Consider the following 14,750-nt stretch of genomic DNA (forward strand, 5'->3'; position numbering starts at 1 on the left):
GCCCTGGTCTGGTTCGAGTCTTTTCTATCAGACAGAACCTTCCAGGTCTTTGACGGCACATCCGTGTCATCTAGCAGGACTCTGGGGTGTGGAGTCCCGCAGGGGTCATCCTTGAGCCCCACGCTCTTCAACGCATATATGAGGCCGCTGGCTGGGATTGTTCGTCCGCATGGGATTAACATCATTTCCTATGCGGACGACACCCAGCTGGTGATCTCCCTTGAGCAGAAGAGTGGCCTCCAATCACCGCCCAATTTAGCTGCGTGCCTGGAGGAAGTAAGGAGTTGGATGATGAGCTCATGTCTGAAGCTCAACGACGATAAGACCGAGCTCATGCTCCTGGGCCCGGCAGCCCCCTCCACTATGGAGCTGTTATGGCCCGCGAGCATGGGGGTGGCTCCTGCCCCCAGAGATAACATCAAAAGTCTGGGGGTATGGTTAGATAAGTCGTTGAGCCTCAATACACAGGCCACCAAGGTGTCGGCCACTTGCTTTGGTCTCCTTAGGGTGATTAAAAAAATTCTCCCCCTTCTTCCATTTGAGGCCAGACAAATAATCATACAGGGCCTTGTCCAATCCCGTCTGGATTTTAACAATGCCCTCTACCTCGGGGCACCAGACTATACCTTGAAAAAACTCCAGCGCACTCAAAACTGTGCTGCCCATGCGCTACTGAGAATGCCACGAAGAACTTCAATAAAAAATGGCCTAAGAACTCTACACTGGTTGTCTGTCAGGGACAGAGTGAAGTTCAAAGCCCTGTGCATTGCTCATCAGACCCTCTGGAAAACGGGCCCAGAAATCAACCGCTCCCTGATTTCCCCTTACCTGCCCTACAAGGTGCTTCGATCTTCCACTGCATCACTGGCCAAGATTCCTAGAATCTTTAGAGCCAGAGCAGGCGGACGTTCGTTCTCGTATAATGTGTCAAAATTATGGAATACCCTCCCTTTGCAGTTGAGATGCAATTCCAACTTAGCTAGCTTCCGGAAACAGCTTAAAACCTTTTTATTTTAGCTTCCACAATCCTCCTGTTCCTCTGAAGGTACCTCTGTGCAGTCACAGCGCCTGGACGCCTCAGGGCAACTGTAGCGCTTTATAAATTTTATTTTCATTTCATTTCATTTCATACTGTCTAGTTTTAGACTATAGACATCTGAGCACGTGCACTAAAACATTTGCAGTACAAAATGCACACAATGCTGCATTGATGAAGAACATTGTGTGGAAAAATACAAAACAACACAAGATGCCTCAAATGGATTATTCTGCCAAAAAATAGGACCTAAAAGAATGTCTTTAACAGCATTTTCCGCACTAGGTTGATGGCGTCAATTTTGTAGACTCCCCCAAGGGTATAAGAATAGCCGCGGGTTGTTTTCTGCTAGGGTAACAGAACTACTTCAGAATTTGGATGAAGAGGCATTGTAGGTGATATTTATCTGACGGATGATGATTTACAGAATCACTTGACCAGGATGAGCACCATAATTTTGGGGTTTGCCTCAGAGGGCTACAAATTCAACTTTAAAAAATCTAAAATAGCCCACCTCAATGTCCTATTTTTAGGATACGAGTTATCAAGTGAAGGGAAAAGCCTGGCAGCAAACTTTTTAGTAAAATTTGCGCTGTTCCAACCTCCTAAATCTTTGAAAAATGTACAATCCATATTTGGATTTTTTAATTTTGGCACAACCTACATCTTGGATTACGCAGAAAGAGTAAAACCTTTCTACGACTTAATAAGAGCTGATTTCTCAGTTAAGCATTGGAAATAGGGAAAAAACAGATATCCTTTGTTCCCTACAAGCTGACATGATAGCTTCTGAACACTTGCAGACATGGGTAAATGTACGCAATCTAGTGATCCGCAATATTGCAGGTCAATCTAGGTATACTTACCCAGGCACGGACTGGCCATTGCGGACACCAGGCAATCCCCCGGTGCGCCGCAATGGTGGTGGCCGGTTTTGGGCCCCTGGGGGGCGTTTTTGTTACAGGGCCAGTTTTGGTTCCCAGTCTGGCCCTCTACTTACCTAACCTTCATTGAAGGCAAAACAGTACCCATAGCATACAAATCACCATTGTACATAAACTCTGAAATGCGCTTTGCTTCTACAGAAAAAAATCCTGACAGCAGTACAGACTGCTGTAGTGAGAGAAAGAGCACTGGCTCAGGGGAAACAAATAATAGTCGTAACTCCGGTACCCGCCTTAGATGCTGCTACAAAGGCAAGCGTTCCTGATGCTAAAGCCTTACAATGGGTTAATTCTCTCACTGCAACAGATGTAGAATACAGATATGACCCAAGGCTAAAAACACAAGCATTCCTGCAATATGAACAGAAATATCTTCTCCCAAATGAAATAATGCCTCTAGATCAGTATGAATATATCATTTACCCTGACGGATCTGCTCAGCCGGCGGTAGGAAGTAAACAACAATACAGCTCCAGTGGCGCGATTGTAAAAGGTTGTATGCAAGGTGGCAAGTTCCATCCCAGCGATACGTAGACACAGTCTCAAGCAGACTGCACGGCTCAGCTGGAAGAACTAAAATCCCTATTACTGGCACTAATAAACACAGATCAGGAATTCCCCACACTGATCATGTGTAATTCTTTTTATTGTGTCCTGTCATACAACAAATATCTTCACTTCTGGGGTCAAAATAGGTTTAAAGTCTCAAAAGATAGCACAACTAAGCATAAAATGCTGTGGGAACAGGTAGCAGAGTAGATAAACGAACTACCAAGAACTCATGTGATAGAAACGCTGAGTCATCAACGTGATGGCTTTCACGCTGAAGGGAAATCATTGGCCAATGAAGCAGCAAAGGGGGCAGTATGTACTGCTTCCTTAGCTATAATCACTCATTCAAAAACAAGAATAGACTGACAGATAATGGTAGCTGTCATTGCTTCACGCAAAAACAGCCCAGCCTTAGCAAAAGGTTTTCCACTCAAGTACTCCTACAATTTAGATGCAAATAATATTCCGTATACTCAAATTTCACCAGTGTCGGATAGAGTAATACCAAACATGGATCGTAGATTAGGCTTCATACAAGCTGCACATGAGGGTCTAGGTTCTGCACACGCAGGGATTATCGTGACTGTTTCTTTACTGATAAAAACCTATTGGTGGCCTGGTTTAACAAAACAGATGAAGATATTTGTCTTAAAGTGCGACATCTGCCAGCAGATTTAGGATTCCACCATAGCACATCCAGCACAGACACCGTTACTAATATCAGACAGACCACTCGCTTGTGTCTATTTTGACCACTGCGGCCCCCTACAATCGGATGGGGCTTACAAATATATCATGGTGGCAGTGGATTCATGCTCCAGATTCCTGTAGGTATGGCCTCAGTGCTTGGCTGATGCTCGAACTGTTATAAAAGATTTGCCAGTCTTTATAGGGACATACGCAGTTGGCACGGTTCACTGATAGAATATCGACCCCCAAAATATCCACATACACAAATATCGAGTTATAAATATCGATGTCAAAAATATCGACATCCTATATTTATAATGGTAAGTACAAAAATATAGAGAAAAAAATCGATGTAATAAATATAGTTGTACAATATATTTAATATATGTATAAAAAATTATATTAAATATATTAAATAATAAAATTTACTTTAAAATATTTAATTAGATTTAATATACATTTTAACAAATGTAACAAATACATGTAATTTAAAAAATGCAAACAAACATAAATAAAATGTAATATATATATTTACTTTAAAACAATTAAACTATTAATTTTAATTTATTTTATAATTGTATATATGAAAAGTCACAAATAAATATATATATCCTCACCTATACATAAACCAAGCTGCTGTTCGTGTGCTACTCAAAGGTGGACACCTTCGAGCATTGATTTATACGCGGACGTCCAGCCGCGGAGTATGCACCACCCCGGCACCCTGGGGGTCACTTAAATGAAGCAGCAGTCGTACTTGGAATCGAGGACGGGCCCACTTGTGGAGTCCATACAGGACTTGATTGTGTGCTTCCCGGACCACACTTCCCAGAATGCACAGTCTCATTTGAGCCTCCCATCGGTGGGTGTGTTATATATAAAATGGGGAAGTTGGTCGGCGGTTGCGCACACCGCTTCCGTTAAAGCCCCTGAAGAGAAGCATATGGAGCTTCGAAATGCGTCGGGCAGATCCTGTACGGAGCGGCGTCTACGAGTGGATCCCCGTCCTCACCTATACATAAACCAAGCTGCTGTTCGTGTGCTACTCAAAGGTGGACACCTTCGAGCATTGATATATATATATATATATATATATATATATATATATATATATATATATATATATATTACCTACTGGCGGTCGCCAGTAGGTATATATAGTTAGGACCTAGTTACCATAGGAAATTCCAAACATTCTATTGGGAATAACTTTGGCGCCGATTGAGGAATCTGTGTGTAATTTTCCAGAATTTTGGCCAGCTCCACTCCGCTCCTTCCATGAAAGTTTCGGGGGGATTCGTCAAGCGGGGGCCGAAAGGGGGGTCCCAAAACGTGTTTTCCCCATGTTAATTTCCATAGGGACCTTTAGACACGGCCACAGCCCGAACAGCTGAATGGAATTACACCAAACTTGGCAAAATGGTAGGGCCTGGTATGCAAATGTGCCTTTGCTATGTTTGGTGAAAATCCCTCCAGTAGTTCTTGAGAAAATCGAATTTGAAATTTTTCAAGTGCCATTTTCTATGGGATCTTTAGACACGGCTACAGCCCGAACGGCTGAACGGAATTACACCAAACTTGGCAAAATGGTAGGGACAGGTATGCAGTAGTGCCTCTTCTATATTTGGTGAAAATCCCTCCTGTATTTGTTGAGAAAATTGAATTTGATCAAATTATATATCTATATGCGCTCACCGTACGCGCACCGTACGCGTATGGTACGCGTACCGTACGCGTACGTGCGTGTACCCTTACGTGCGCGAGCGAGTTTCTGATTGGCTGGCAGTCGACTGTCAACATTCCAAACTGTCCAAACCAGAAAGTGTTGGCCACCATCTTGTTTTTCAGGAGAACTGAGGCACAAGAGAGCCCAAAACAAGAGTGGAAAACACAAAAAGGGGGCAGGGTAGAGACCCCCCAACCCTCTAGCCCTTCTCAGGGGGTCCCAAAAGGACCCCCAAGGGCAAAAAACAAAAAAACAACAACAAAAATCACGGGGTACGCGCACCGTATGCGTAGGGTACGCGTACCATGCGCGTATCCCGCGAATTAAAAATAAAAGAAAAATATTTTTGCACTCGGTGGTCCTTCTGGGACCCCCTGAGAAGGGCTAGGGTGTCAGGGGGTCTCAACCCTGCCCCTTTTCGCGTTTTCCATTCTTGTTTGTGCTCTCTTGTGCCTCACTTCTCCTGAGAAACAAGATGGCTGCTCAGGTGGTCCCAGAAGGATAATAACATATATAAACGTTATCCGCTAATAGAATTGGCATTTACAAAACCTTGAAAAAAAATGTAGGTTTCACGCCTGATAGAGTTAGGAATTAGCATTAAAAAACCTTGCAAATTCACTGAAAAAAAACATAGGTTTCAAGCCTTATATAGTTAGGAATTAGCATTTAAAAAACCTTGCAAATTCACTTAAAAAACCATAGGTTTCAGGACTTATATAGTTAGGAATTAGCATTTAAAAAACCTTGCAAATTCACTTAAAAAACCATAGGTTTCAGGCCTTATATAGTTAGGAATTAGCATTTAAAAAACCATTGCAATTGCTCCTATATAGTTAGTTGTACTAACTATATTTCGCGCACCCGCAATCCACTGCTGATGATGTCACATATTACATCATTCATGACATGGTCAGTGACATCACTGATGACATCTCAAATGACATCACTGATGACATCTCATTTGACATCACTGATCACATCACTGATGATATCATTCATGTGATAATACGATGCACCTCCTCACACTCTAATATAACCTTTGATACACCCAGTGTTAAATACAGACTACCATTCTTGAAACCATTGACACAACAATACCAGATACTACATACGCACTCACTGATTCCTAGGTCTACACACACATTCACTCATTCACCCATAGAATCACTCATACATACAGTCACTCATCAATACAACACTATCATATGCACTTATACACCTATACAGACACTCACACACTGCCACTCATCCATGGAGTTACTCACACACCTAGTCAGTCATGCAAAGAATCAATCACGCTTCCATTTCCTCAACTATACAGTTATACACACAACACCTTACTTATTCAAACATATACTAACACATACTTACTCTCTTATACAATCACTGATACAAGTACACAATGATCCATATAGCCACTCGCACATTCACTGGCTCTCATGTATAGTCATTTATATATGCCAACTCTCACATGCACTGTGTTTTACATATGTACTTACTTGCACATGTAGCACTGAGATATCCATTCACTCACCAATACACCCATGCACACAGTCAACCGCCCATATAGCTGTTTCCACGTGCACTCTTGAACTCATACACCTAGTGAATCAACTGCTCACACATCTATGCACAGAGTAACACACCTCCCAGCCACCCACACACACACTCAGTCTCCCATTCAAATACTTAGGCAACCAATCAATAACCCATATAGCCACTCATATAGCTACTGATCAACACATGCAGCAGCTTACACAACAACAGACATACTGATGCACACATTCAGACAGTTTAGTCACTAACCCGTGCATTTAGTAAGACACATTTAATCACTCACTCATAGTCAGTCACGCACCTACTAAATCCTTCATCCAGACACTTATGCATCCACTCATTCTTCAATATGTAAAACATATTTAAACTTTACAGAAACACAGTCACTGGATGATGTCATCAGTGATGTCATCAGTGATGTCAAATGAGATGTCATCAGTGATGTCATTTGAGATGTCATCAGTGATGTCATCAGTGATGTCACTGACCATGTCATGAATGATGTAATATGTGACATCATCAGCAGTGGATTGCGGGTGCGCGAAATATAGCTAGTACAACTAACTATATAGAAGCAATTCCAATGGTTTTTTAAATGCTAATTCCTAACTATATAAGGCCTGAAATCTATGGTTTTTTAAGTGAATATATATATATATATATATATATATTACCTACTGGCGGTCGCCAGTAGGTATATATAGTTAGGATTTTTTCTCTATGGGTTTTTTGAAAATTCTATGTCTAATAACTTTGGCGTTTGTGGACGGAATTGGCTGAAATTTTCAGGAAAATGGCACATTTTGTTTCTGAGCAGCCCTTGAAAATTTGGGGGGGGTTCGTCAAGGGGGGGCCGAGAAAAAAGGGGGGTCCCAAAACGTGTTTTTAACATTGAGTTTTCCATAGGGCGGTTGGCCTCACTTTTAGCCCGAACGGCTGAATGGATTTGCACGAAACTTGGCAAAATTGTAGGGACTGGTAGCCCGATGTGCCTTTTGTAGGTCTCAATATATGTGCTCCAGTGGATTTTGAGAAATTAACGTTTAAAAAAAGATATATATCTGTAACAGCGGACCAGGCAGCGCTCCGGTTCGCGTACTTTACGCGCAACGGAGCTTTGTGAAGCGAAGCTGATTGGTTCTCCGGCGTCTGTCAACATTCCAAAAAGTCCGTAGCGGCCGCCATCTTGTCTCTCAGTAGGATCGAGAGACAAGAGGAGGTCAAAACAAAGGGGGAAATAACTATAAGGGGGCATAGTAGATCCTCGCTGACCCCCTAGGTTTGATGTGGAGGTTTTAAAAGGGCCCCGCGGGGCAAAAAAAAATAATAATAATAATAATCGAACGGCTGAATGGATTTGCACGAAACTTGGCAAAATATTAGGGACTGGTAGCCCGATGTGCCTTTGCTAGGTCTCAATATATGTGCTCCAGTGGATTTTGAGAAATTAACGTTCAATAAAAGATATATATCTGTAACAGCGCTCCGCTTCGCGTAACGGAGGTTTGCGAAGCTGATTGGTCATTCTGTCACTGGGCTATAGTTGGGCTACATCTGGCTAATATTTGGGCTACATTTGTTTTTTTGTGTGTCTGGCGGCCATCTTTGGGCTACATTGGGCTACATTGGGCTTTATTGGGCTACATTGGGCTACATTTGGGCTCCAACATATATATAGGCCAATGTAGCCCAATATATATTTTTCAAAGTTAATTTTCGTAAAAACCACTGGAGCATATATCTTGAGACATAGCAAAGGCACATCGGGCTACCAGTCCCTACAATTTTGCCAAGTTTCGTGGAAATCCATTCAGCCGTTCGAGCTAAAAGTGAGTCCAACCGCCCTATGGAAATGAAGGAAATGAATGGGTAATTTGTAATTAGCAAATAGCTAATCGCAAACTAGGAATGGTAAAGAATCGCTATTTATTCCTTAAAGTTCGCTATTTAGGAAATGCAAAAAACTTTGATGATACATATGGCGGTTCATCTCTAACAAGATAAGAAGCATAGGGATACATTTATGATGACTGGCGCATCACCAGGGATGTGTTAGTCATTCTGTGCCGCTGTTCCGTCACCTATGGTGTGCTGCATTTACAATGCGGCGCATCATGGGGCAAAAACAGCACAGATGCGTGATGTATCTGTGCCGTAAAGGTGGCGCATTGCTGGAGTTGTATCGCAAGTGTGATGAAGCTCCAGCAAGGGTCGGGGGTGCCCCTGTCGCAGGGTTTCTGTTCTCACACAGAACTGTGGACAGAGGATTGGAACCTCGGCGAATTAGGGTGTCCCAAAACTCACGTTAGTAATCAAAAACTCCTTAGCAAGCTAGGTACAGTGTCACATTGGATATAACAAACTCTCAATGTTTAGACAATCCAGAATATGAACTTATAGTACCTCAGGATACGTGGAACTCATGAACAGTCGGTCGTTATATATTTCTTAGAAACCAGAACATGGAGTTAAGAAGAACACATGTGTATTTGAAATGTTTATTTACTAATGCCGTCTTCTCAGGCGTAGTATCTTAGATAATAGAAGTACACATATTATCAGTAGCAAAATTACCAGCATAGTTACTAGTACATAAAAAGCGAATGGTGACAGTATGTTAACATGCTGTAAATGAATAAGAGTTAGCAACACTTATAAGCAGCCGCGGGCCGTGGAGGGAGTTACGGTGGGGCAGGGAGGCGGGGAGGGGGAGGGGCAAGGTAGAGAGGGCTCCACCCTGCTTCTCCCCCTCCCCGCCTCCCTGCCTCACCGTAACTCCCTCCACGGCCCGCGGCTGCTTATATCTCACCCTCCCTAATACACATATTATATTATTTGCTAAGAAGGTCTCTTTGTGTTGGTTTAGGGCGTGCCCATACTTTAGTGTCTTAGATTTGAAGGAATCACATCAGCATACACCAGCTCTCTCTTCATGTGAACCGCATCAACTGTTGTGTATGTGTGTTCGGCAAAGCAATATAAAACTCGCCTCATGCCCAGAATTGGCAGAAGTTGCACTTATGTTATGAGTATGAAGTCGTGGAGATCAGACCTCATAACAATTCTGTATCGTGTTGTTCTTGAAACTTTAGCACTCGCTGTACAGATATAGTTTAACAAGCAAAGCAGATAGTAGAGCAATAACATATTATTCTCATGTAAACCACGATGAACTACTAGGTGGAAAGCTAAAGCAACAACTAAGTGTCGTGTGCAGAAGTTGCAAAAAAGGAAAAATGGCGTTTAAACCGGTAATGAGCCCATGCTAACTTAACACGGTGTAAAGATATCCAGGACCTAGATGACACCTCCCCATGATCCGGAAACGAACTGAATAAGATAATAGAAGTGCCATCTCATGAGAGCAGATTGCAAGTTTATATGTGGACGGTCCGCAAGGTAAAGCATTAAAAACTAGGAAAATTTAATGCTAAAGAAAAATAAAACAGCCAAGTACTTTATCGAGTCTTAAGCCAATAGGCAAGGTAAATAATAAAAACTTGACAAATAAGTCAATGAATTGTCAATGAAATGCTAGTACTCAGCATATCAAACATGAAAAAGGTCTATGACATAACTGTGTATGCAAAATAAGCTGCAACAGCCTCCAATAGGAAGTCACCGTCTTCATCCGAAAACAGTTCAGCCATCCAATTTAAAAGCGGAAAAGAACATACGTGCTCTCCCAGCACCGGATCCTCTATCACCATCAGAGGACAGCTCGGTGGGTTTTCAAGAAAGCTCTGTTCCAAGAAAGACTGTGCTGCCGCCAGTAAATTCCAGGGACCAAGTAGTCCATGCATCAATGCCACAGCCATAATCCTTTCGCCAGGACAAACCAACTCGTGAGTAATGATAGGAGTCATCAGCTGATTAAAGTCGACGTCAGGAGAAACCGGTCCGCAGAGACACAAATCAATGGCCCAATCGAAATCACAGGTCAGGCAGTGAAATACAGGCTGGACACAGGTGAAGTAGGAGAATCGAAAAGATAATCCATATGCCGTGCTTAATATCGCCAACGGCATTGTGCCATAATATTCTAGCATGCGATTGCGGAACAGTGTCAGCAGCTGCAGGGTGGGAGGTTGCATAGGAGGGACATCCATATTTAAAAATGTAAAAAAGCACAAGAGCGTCCGCTGGTAATGCAAGTAAAAATGCCAATCCACGAACCGGAGTGGAGAAAATAGAATGAAAGGAAGCAGGGATGACTCCAAAGATTTTCTCAAATGAAGTCACGAGACCACTGGTAACAACTTTAAAAAAGTGCGCCAGGGTCTTTGTGGAGGATGCGTTAAAGATAGTCGGAACCATCTTGCTGAAATTGAAAGGCAAATCTGAATTAAAAGTATTCCTTTTATCGTAACAGTAAGTGAACGGGTTATTTGCTGCAGAAATGTTCTATTTCCTCCCACACATGAACATAGGGAGTTTTCAATCTGGCCACAAATACCAACCTTGGGACAGATTTCAACGGCATGGCAAGAATAAGAGCTCTTTTGTCTCAGAGAGAGGTGGCCTTGAGTTCGGCCCGTGAAACTTTCGTGCTTCACATAGCGAACACCCGTACAGAGGTGCAGACCCTTTTCAATTAACTCAGAACAATCTTCATTATTGAGCATCAAATAACTACCATTTTCCAACAACTTGAACGTGGGGATGATAGCAGGAACTGGCGTGCCTTGCAACACGCAAGCCATATTTGGTCGGTGTTTGTTGCATGAACCGTGTAACTGTATGTGCCAACACATTAGTGAATGATCTGGCGTCTCAGTGCATTCCCCTCCATTCAGATAAACTTCTTGATCATCTTTGAAACATCTGTATGTGTATGGAAGCGACCAGACCTCATGAAGAAAAGCACTACCTAAAGGTTCATAACGACCTATTGGTATATATTTCATACAATTTGAAAACTTATATAAAGCAAAAGGCAGCGTTATTAAACCGTGGATAAGGCACGTTGCCAAAAAACCCGCAATCCTCTGCTGATGATGTCACTGAGCATGTCATGAATGATGTAATATGTGACATCATCAGCAGTGGATTACGGGTAATAGTATCTCTAGTTTACTCCCCTATAGCTGTCTTTCTTTTAACATAAGTGTCTGTTTCCTTCCCTTATACTTACTGTTTTTGGTTCGCTTCTAGTTCGCGTACCGGCGAGCGAACTGGGAAGCGAACTAAGAGAAATAGAGGTTGGCACAGTTCCAAATATTGTACCAATTTTTTAATAACGGGGAGGTAGTTCTGAAAAGAACTTTTTTTTTTATTGTTTTTGTTGTTTTATATTTTTTTTATTATTTTTCGGAACATTTTTTTACTTTTTTTGAATTTTTCTGAAGTTTTATATTTTTTTGGGTTTTTCTTGGAGGGGGCAATGAAAACGATTCATTGTAAAGGGCTCAACAGGAGCAACAAAACAAAAAAAGAAGTATTTATTATTTTGGGCGTTTCGTACAAACTTGCATATGATAGTCAATAGCTCTGTTGATCAGAGTGATGCTTTTTTCTCCGTAGGAAATGAATCCATCGCAAAATACGCAGGTGTGTTTTACTTCACCAAATTTCATTTGTATATTTGGCACCATCTCCCTGCCCTCTGGTCCCGTTACTTCCGGTACAACAGATCTTCTGGCCATAATAGGGAGATTATCTAGGTCGTTCCGAAACTGTGCAGCACTGTAGTTGTTAGGATGCCACCTAGTCATATGGCGATGCATTGTGTAGTTTCCGAAACTGTATTTTTTCTCGGTTCCTCTGGACAGTCTATCTTGACATATAAGGCAAGTTACGTATCTTGCATTTACTTTTTTCTGACCTTTGGGAATTTAAAAAAATTGCCAAATGAAGTTTTCTTTCCGGTGAGACGTCCTGGGCTGCTCAGGCAAAAACTGCCTCTCTTCGTGCTCGTCGTCCTGTTCCTCTTCTTCTTCTTCTTGTTGAATTATAACTTGAGCAGGTGGTCCACTCTTCCTTGGATGTGGTGGAGGTGGTGGGGAAGCACCAGCTGAAGCTACTAAAGAAGCCATTGCTCAGTGATCACAAAGGGTCTTTCTCTCACAATGATGAAAGTCAGAGTGAGGAAAGAAGGAGGGATTTTCATCATTTGAGAAAAACAAGAGTTCTCAACCAATCAAAAGTGTTCATTTTAGCTTATATGACCTAGTCTTACATCATTAGGAAACCAAAAGTGAAATGAACCAATGAAAAGTGTTATTACCAAGTCACATGACTTGCTGTGTTTACGTTAAGCGCTTTGCAGGGCCTCCCGGTTTGCTTCCAGAAACCTGCGCTTTGCGACTCGCTTCGCGTACCAGTTCGCTAACGTAGCACGTCATATGACGTATCACGCGACAACGTGAAACGTCATGCGGACGGGAGGCGTCACGATGTTGTTTTCTAACGCGGCACTTGCGGTAAAGAAACGTTTACCGGCTCGCGGTCTATTTCGCGGCATCAAGGTCAGCTAACGGGAAGCTTCCCGATTCGCGAAGCGGGAACGAAGAAAAAAAAATATTAAAAAAAAAAATTATTCATAAACATATAAAATATATTTTTGGATTTAAAGAAGAATACATTTTACAGCTACAGATATTAGCTGTTAAAAAACCAATGAAATTCACAGAAAAAACCATAGGTTATAGACCATATATAGTTAGGAATTAGCATTTACAAAACCTTGAAAATTCACTGAAAAAACCACAGGTTATAGACCATATATAGTTAGGAATTAGCATTTAGAAAACCTTATTTTACTCACACAAAACCATTGAAATTCCATATATAGTTAGTTGCACTAACTATATATCGTGCACCCGCAATCCACTGCTGATGATGTCACATATTACATCATTCATGACATGGTCAGTGACATCACTGATGACATCACTGATGACATCTCAAATGACATCACTGATGTGCAACTAACTATATATGGAATTTCAATGGTTTTGTGTGAGTAAAATAAGGTTTTCTAAATGCTAATTCCTAACTATATATGGTCTATAACCTGTGGTTTTTTCAGTGAATATATATATATATATATATATATATATATATATATATATATATATATATATATATATTCACTTAAAAAACCATAGGTTTCAGGACTTATATAGTTAGGAATTAGTTTTTAAAAAACCTTTGAAATTCACTCAAAAAACTATAAGTTTTAGTGGTGTTATAGTTAGCTGGACATTTTACTCATACAAAACCAATGAAATTGCTCCTATATAGTTAGTTGTACTAACTATATTTCGCGCACCCGCAATCCACTGCTGATGATGTCACATATTAGATCATTCATGACATGGTCAGTGACATCACTGATGACATCTCAAATGACATCACTGATGACATCACTGATGACATCATCAAGTGAATGTGGTTTGCTTCGTTATTTAAATATGCATTATATATATAGCAATTTACATTGAAGAATGATTGGATATATATAAATAAATATTTGGATGGAGGATTTAGTAGCAGTGTAATTGACTGTTTACTTGACCAATTTATAATGTCTCACTAAATATAGTGGATAGTGACTAAACTGTGTGAATATCTGTATCACTTTGTCAGTTATTGTGTAAACTGATTCTACAGTTGGTTACTAGCTATGTGAAAGTCTATATTAGTTAGTGATTAGTTAACTGAGTATTTGTATGGGAGTGTGAAAGTGTGTGTGGTTCGGTGGGGTGTGTGACTGTCCAAAGATGTGTGAATAGTTGATTCAGTAGATATATGAAGCTAAAACTACATGTTCTAACAGTTTGGGTGAGGGAATCTCTTTATGGGTGTGGTGATGAGCAAATATATTTCTCAAAGGTACAGGTCCAACAAACTAGAAAAATAAAAGGCAGTGTATGTGTCAGTTGTTATATATAAATAAGTATACATAAGACACAATGATTGTGTGAGTGACTGTATGGATAACTGTATACTTGTAATAATGATTTTATAATTCACTAAGTATGACTTACTATCTAAATGAATAGAAGAAGTGGTGTTTGTATAAGTGTTTTGCTAAGTAAATATGTAAGTATGATCCATTGTTTGCATAAGTGAGTAGGATGACTTCATATGTGAATAGGATGCGTGCTGTTGTTTAATGTTGATATAGATGTATAAGTATTTTTGATAGTGTTCTATTGTTCATTGACAGCATGTATGAGTGAATCTATAGGTAAGTGATTAGATGTGTGTATACATCTATGAATCACTGAGTGGATTT

Source organism: Lissotriton helveticus, chromosome 3_2 (genome assembly GCF_964261635.1).
Source record: "Lissotriton helveticus chromosome 3_2, aLisHel1.1, whole genome shotgun sequence".
NCBI classification, from domain to species: domain Eukaryota; kingdom Metazoa; phylum Chordata; class Amphibia; order Caudata; family Salamandridae; genus Lissotriton; species Lissotriton helveticus.